A 6000-nucleotide genomic window follows, 5' to 3' on the forward strand; every position below is an offset into this window, starting at 1 on the left:
TTCATTCCAAGGTTGCAAGGTCGTTTCGGATCCTGCGAATCTGGCAGGCGCTCAAAGGGGACGGCTCTGCCCTCCTGGTGTGGGGGCAGAGGGGCAGGGAGGCAAAGAACAGTAGCATACTGGTTTGCCCATAGGCCGGCCAATTTTGAACGCACCCTCTTCCTTTTGTGGAAAAAGCGGAGATTTTGTTCCACCGGAAGGATTTGGGGTCAGGACCCACCGAAGGCAGGATAGAAGGAATGGTAAATCATTTGACTAAAGTTGTCCCATCCAGGGTGCACAAAGTGGGCCTTGCAAGGAGCAGCGTGTCTGTCTAAATCAGACCACGTGAGCGTCTTATCTCTCAAAACTTTGGCCCAAACTAGGGTCTTCCAGCTTCAGTCTATACTAGCATGGCTGATTCCAGAGAACTGTCTTTAAACGCAGTTCCAACGCAGTCTTAAAACTTTCAGCGCCGACCTTCTCCAAAGATATAAAGTTTGGTTCTATCTTTTCAAAACGTCCCTAGTTAGGTGAGCATTTTAGCCGAGCTATTCTTCATAACAAAGTGATTTTTCTAACAAAAGCCAGTATTTCATACTCTAATCATAATGCTTTATTTAAAAAAAAAGGTTTGCTACCGGCCTTGTATTTTTCAATAAAGGATCAGTGGCACGGTTGTGTTCTGTAATTTTTTTGAACTCATCTACTCCAGACAGAAAATAACTCACTCTTCAAACAAATAGACAGTGGCAGGAATTGGCTACGTCTAGTCTAGTGAAAAAGAGGATTAGGGGTGACATGACAGTAGCGTTCCAATATTTGAGGGGCTGCCACGAAGAAGAGGGGGGCCCACTTATTTTCCAAAGCATCTGAAGGCAAGACAAAAAAACAATGGATGGAAACTTAAGCAAGGAGAGATGCAACCTGGAATTAAGGAGAAACTTCCCAACAGTGAGGACAATTAGCCAGTGGAACAGCTTGCCTCCAGGAGTTGTAGGTGCTCCATCACCTTTTTAAGATTGGACAGCTATTTGTCTGGAATAATACAGGGGCTCCTGTTTGGGCAGGGAGTTGGACTAGAAGACCTCCAAGGTCCCTTCCAACTCTGTTGTTCTATTAAAAACTGGGGAAGTTTTGGTTCAGCTTGCACTAAAGCGACTACGTCTAACTTTCTTAATCTCTCAGGCCAACCCTGATTATTTCCTACGGCAAGCTGGCATTTTCCCATTTACGAAGAGTCTGCCCTTTTCATAAATTCCTGGCTGATTCATAACTCAATACCTGTTTGCTCCATGGAGTGGCTCTTGCTAAAAATACACAATAGGCTGAGAGGGAAAAGGTCCTTCCTTTTCCTAAGAGTTCTGCAAGGGAAAACAAAAAAGATCTGTTATCCTATTTAATTTATTGGATCACTCATTTACTTTGCTATTTTTTTCCCCTGCATTATCTCGGCCTCAACCCACTACAGCTCCGTCCAGATGTTTTTATTTTCCAGCTGCAAGTGTTAAGTTATTAACTGTTATGAGGAGCTTCGAGGCTTAATCCCACTCTGCAGTTTTGCGTCAAGCCTCCCTTATAATCTGTCACTTCTTGTTGAATCCTATCGCTTCTCAAGGATCAGGTCTGATGCTACCAGTATCTTTGGAAAGGGGGCGGTGTGTGTGTGTTACAGCCTCCCTAATAAAAATAGCCCTCAATTTAACAACCATTTAGCAACCAAAGTTACGGCACCGGAAAAAAGCGACTTATGTCTGTGTTTCACACGTAGACAACCGTTGCCACATGCCCATGGTCACCTGATCCAAATTCAGATGCTTGGCAACTGACTTGTACTTACGACAGTTGCAGTGTCCTGGGGTCATGTGATCCCCTTTGGCGATCCCTTTTCGCAAAGTCAATGGGGAAGCCAGGTTCACTTAACGGTGTTTCTAACAACTAAAGTGATTCACTTAACTCTGGTTAGAAAGGTCATAAAATAGGGCAAATCTCACTGAACTGTCTCACTTAACGACAGAAATATTTGGCCCGATTGCAGTCATTTAGAAGTCTTTTGTGATCTCTGAATAGCTGCCCGGGTTTCTGCACCATACTAAGCCATGATTAATCCCAGATGGCCATGTTCACATGTTGTGCTGAGCTATAAATCCTTGATGATTGTCTGCAAGTAAAGAGTGGGCCCAATCCACCCCAATATGCACGTATTTTGGGTTCAATGTATTATACGAAACTACCCTTTTAACCCTATAAAGTATTCTTCTCATCCGTTACTACTTCTAAGAAATGTTATGATGATTTTGAGATTAATAGCAGATCTGCAGCAGAGAGTCTCCCCAACTGCATTCAGAGGGATTAACTCAATAGCAAGAGAAAAACCAAATTCTTGACGTCAAATGGCTAAACCTTCAGCCCAGCTGTTTGAAGAACAATATTATTTTCTTCAAAACAGATCCAGTATCTCCTTGGCCTCCCGCTTAATGCTCCACCTGTCAATGGATAGGGCTTGCTTTCCACCCATTGATGCTATCAAATGACACCAAACTTTGAAAAACAAAACAAAACACCAAGATTTATTTGAAAAGATCTGGGAAAATAGTTCCGCTTTCAAGCAATATCTTACAAGTTTTCAAAGCATTAACAAATAGGAAACCTCAGGCATCTTCGCAAGCATCCCACAGCAGGGATGCCTTTAACTGGAGTTAAGAAGAACACAGTCCATGCGGTAAAAGATTTATAAACTTGCTGGTGGGCAACCAACAAATTGGACCAGCCCTATCACTTTTATTTGCCGTCACCTCGACGCGTCTTCAGAGGCTGGCACATCATTAGAACACGACCAGGAAAGGATTTGGGGAAGGAAACAGACCAACTAGGAACATGCTCTTCAACCGTTAAGACGGGTGTCTCCGCATTCAGGAACTTCCAAGAATTCAAGAACTCTTCAAACATGAGCTGGGACCTTCCAATTTGGCAACCCATCAACCCCGAAAGTCCTGATGCGTGCTCGGTGAACATCTTTCAGGCAACACCCCTGATATTCTTTCTGAGTATTTGCTTGGCACGTCACGCTTCTTGATTCGTGCCCTGTCCTCGCCCTGCTGCAGTGACACCCTCCAGACCGCTGTCTTGTAAACTATAGTTGTCTTGGGGCGGTTCTCTGTCCAAGAGAGGGGAAGTTTGGGCATTTAGCAACAGAGGAAACCCGTTGAAAGCCATCAGCAAAATCCCTTAGCAGGGGTAGCTTAAAAGAATTTGCAGTGAGCTGACACAAAGGAAAAGTGGGCTGAGCGAAGTGCTGCCCCATTCAGGAATATAAGCCTGGCTTTCAACCATCCTGGTTTGTTATTCTTCCAGCCTTGGTTCTTCTGCCTGAAAATTGATGGCAAGAAAAAAAAACAACCCAAAACTTCTCATTTTCAGACCGAACACGGGATTGGAGATCCTTGCAATGCTTATCCCAAAGAGAACTGGCTTAAACGTGCTTCCTGTAAAAAGGGCGACGCAAGAGAAGCTTGAATTGATCAGTGAAGGGTGATCGGAGGACACTAGGACCCAGCTGCAATCCAAAATTCAGATTTCAGGCCATGACATGGTCAAGCTCTCCGGGTTTTCTCGTCTAACTTCCTCCTCCAAGCCAAATATATGTATAAATAAAGAGGTGGGGAAGTTAGCCTAGGAGTGGCCCAGTGAAAGAACAAGAAAAAATGATTTGGAGACGGAATTCGTGGGAGGACATAATTACAAGCCGGCTGGCGATTATATACAACCTTAAGTTAAAAAAAAACAAAACAGCTGGGTTATTTTTCTAAACCCTGGAAAAAAAATAGGACTAGCTAGAAAAAGATGATTTTTTTTAACTTATGAAAAAAGTAAAGACCCACCTTTCCTAAATAAGGCTTATTTTTATCTCTCATCTCGTTGGAAATGAAGTTTGTGCCTTCAATAAATCCTTTTATCCAAGTCAAGAGATCCATACGAACATCAGAGGCTTGGGCCTTTTCCCCCCCACCTTTAATTATTGCTTATTAGGAAGAAAACCCACCTAGCAAATTTCTATTCCATACAATGGTGGTTTAAATACTAGTAAGATGAACAGGATGAAGATGAGAAAAGCAAAATACTCATTTCTGCTCTAGCCTGGAAACTTGCCAACTGTTTCAACGAGTAATTTCCTGACTCCGGCGTAGAAATATATGCTTTTGTTCCAACTGCAGCAGGCTGTGTGTAGTATTTTGAAAAAGCTAGCAAAGTCTCTGATTTTTACGGTTCTAAAGTTAAAATATCTCACTTTTCTAGTCTGAATACTAAGAATGCGATTCAAGTGGCCAGCTAAAATACCTATGATTTGAAGGGGGGGAGAAAAAGGACAGTACAAAATTCAAACAAACACAGTGGGACAGCTTTCTGAATGGCCAGTGCAGTGTGTGGGACGGGTGACAAACTCACAGTGTTTTACTCGACAAGCGACGTGAAAAATCCCACTATGCAAAGTTTGTGATGCCAGAATGGAAAACATTTGACAAGGCATCACTTTTCACCCTGCGTCAAATGAACTGGAGAACTACTGCAGAGGTGTGCGAGAGAGACTTACCCAAGACTGGGCACTGTTGTTAAAAATAAATAAATAAATCAAAAGACAGATTTTCACACAAGGATGACAGTCCCTGATCGGATGCAGTGAATTTCCACGGGGAAAATCCTGCCTCGTTCTTTTCCGTCGAATTTAGACTGCCGGAATGAAGTAAGGGTATTGCAACAAAAAAAGAATCCTAAACAACTTATGCTCTATTTCCACCAGACAGAGATAAAGGGAGCAAGCAGCTACCCCGTTTTAATAAGAATATCACTTTAGAGATTCCCGTCTTCAAAAACAACCCAACATGAGAATAGCAAACGCCTTTCCTGCAAGGGAAAAAAATTTCAAGCTGTCGACTGCTTTCGTAACCTCTTAGCTTTGAGAAATTCCAGGGATTTAGGGATGGTTAAAAAATATCCAAGCCTTTCTAAAATCAGAGTTCTAATTATCAATTCTCTGAATTGAGGGAATGATGTCTGGGCCTTATCCTGGCTCACTCAGAACGAAAACAAAAGCAGAGTTTGGTACAGGTGGAGAATTTAAAAAGTATTTTAGTCTGGAAGTTCCCTGTTCTTGGGGGGGGAAAATCCCCCTTTTTAATCTTTGTAAAAAAAACCTTTCTTTTTCTTTCTCCCCATATCCACGAGATAAGACAATTAAGACAATATCAAGGGAAGATATTATAATAACAGCAAAAAAAAAAAAGAACACACGGTATGTTGAAGACAGATGAAAAATGCAAAGGATTTTTTCTTCTAACTTCAGCTGGATAGTCTTGCAGTGGTTTGACCTCAGAGAGGTCCAAGTAGCCTCCATTCCCATCAGCAGCAGCTTCATCGTCCTTAAGAGCTCAAAAGCCCTTGAAAGCAGCCTTGTCCCAAACAGATTCAACCTTGAGCCACAGTGCTCCAGAAGGAAACAGTTCAGCAAGACAGGATACTCAGAGAGAAGGTGCAAGAGGACAGCAATTTTTAGCTATTGTTGGGTCTGGCAGAATTTCACGGGACTGTCCTCAGACCGCGGTAAAATCAGGATTTCTACTCTCCATCCATTTTGGGGGCCATGTCAATGCTTGGTCATGTCAGGTCTGTAGGCCTCTTGAAGGAGCAAATTACAGGAATCCTGACCACAGATATTTGATGTAGTTGGAAGTGTGTCTTCACAGGATTTTTTTTTTTTTTTTTTGGAGGAGGGAGCTTTCATTTTTCAGACCGTGGATTTTCAACTCGGCAGTACTCATGTGGATTCAGAACAGCGTGTTGGGATTATTTCGGAGGCAAAAGAGTTCACACACACGAGCAAAGGAGAGCCTTCACACAAAGACACCCTTCCAAAGGGAAGGCGACGAAACATCGCCCGTCCTTACAAGCTTCACCTGCGGCTTTTTACATCTGAAAGAGACTGAAGAAAAACTCCTTTGGAAGGTGACAAAAGCAGGTTAAAAA

The sequence above is a fragment of the Protobothrops mucrosquamatus genome, unplaced genomic scaffold (assembly GCF_001527695.2).
Source record: "Protobothrops mucrosquamatus isolate PMUCROS unplaced genomic scaffold, P.Mucros_1.0 scaffold957, whole genome shotgun sequence".
NCBI lineage: Eukaryota > Metazoa > Chordata > Lepidosauria > Squamata > Viperidae > Protobothrops > Protobothrops mucrosquamatus.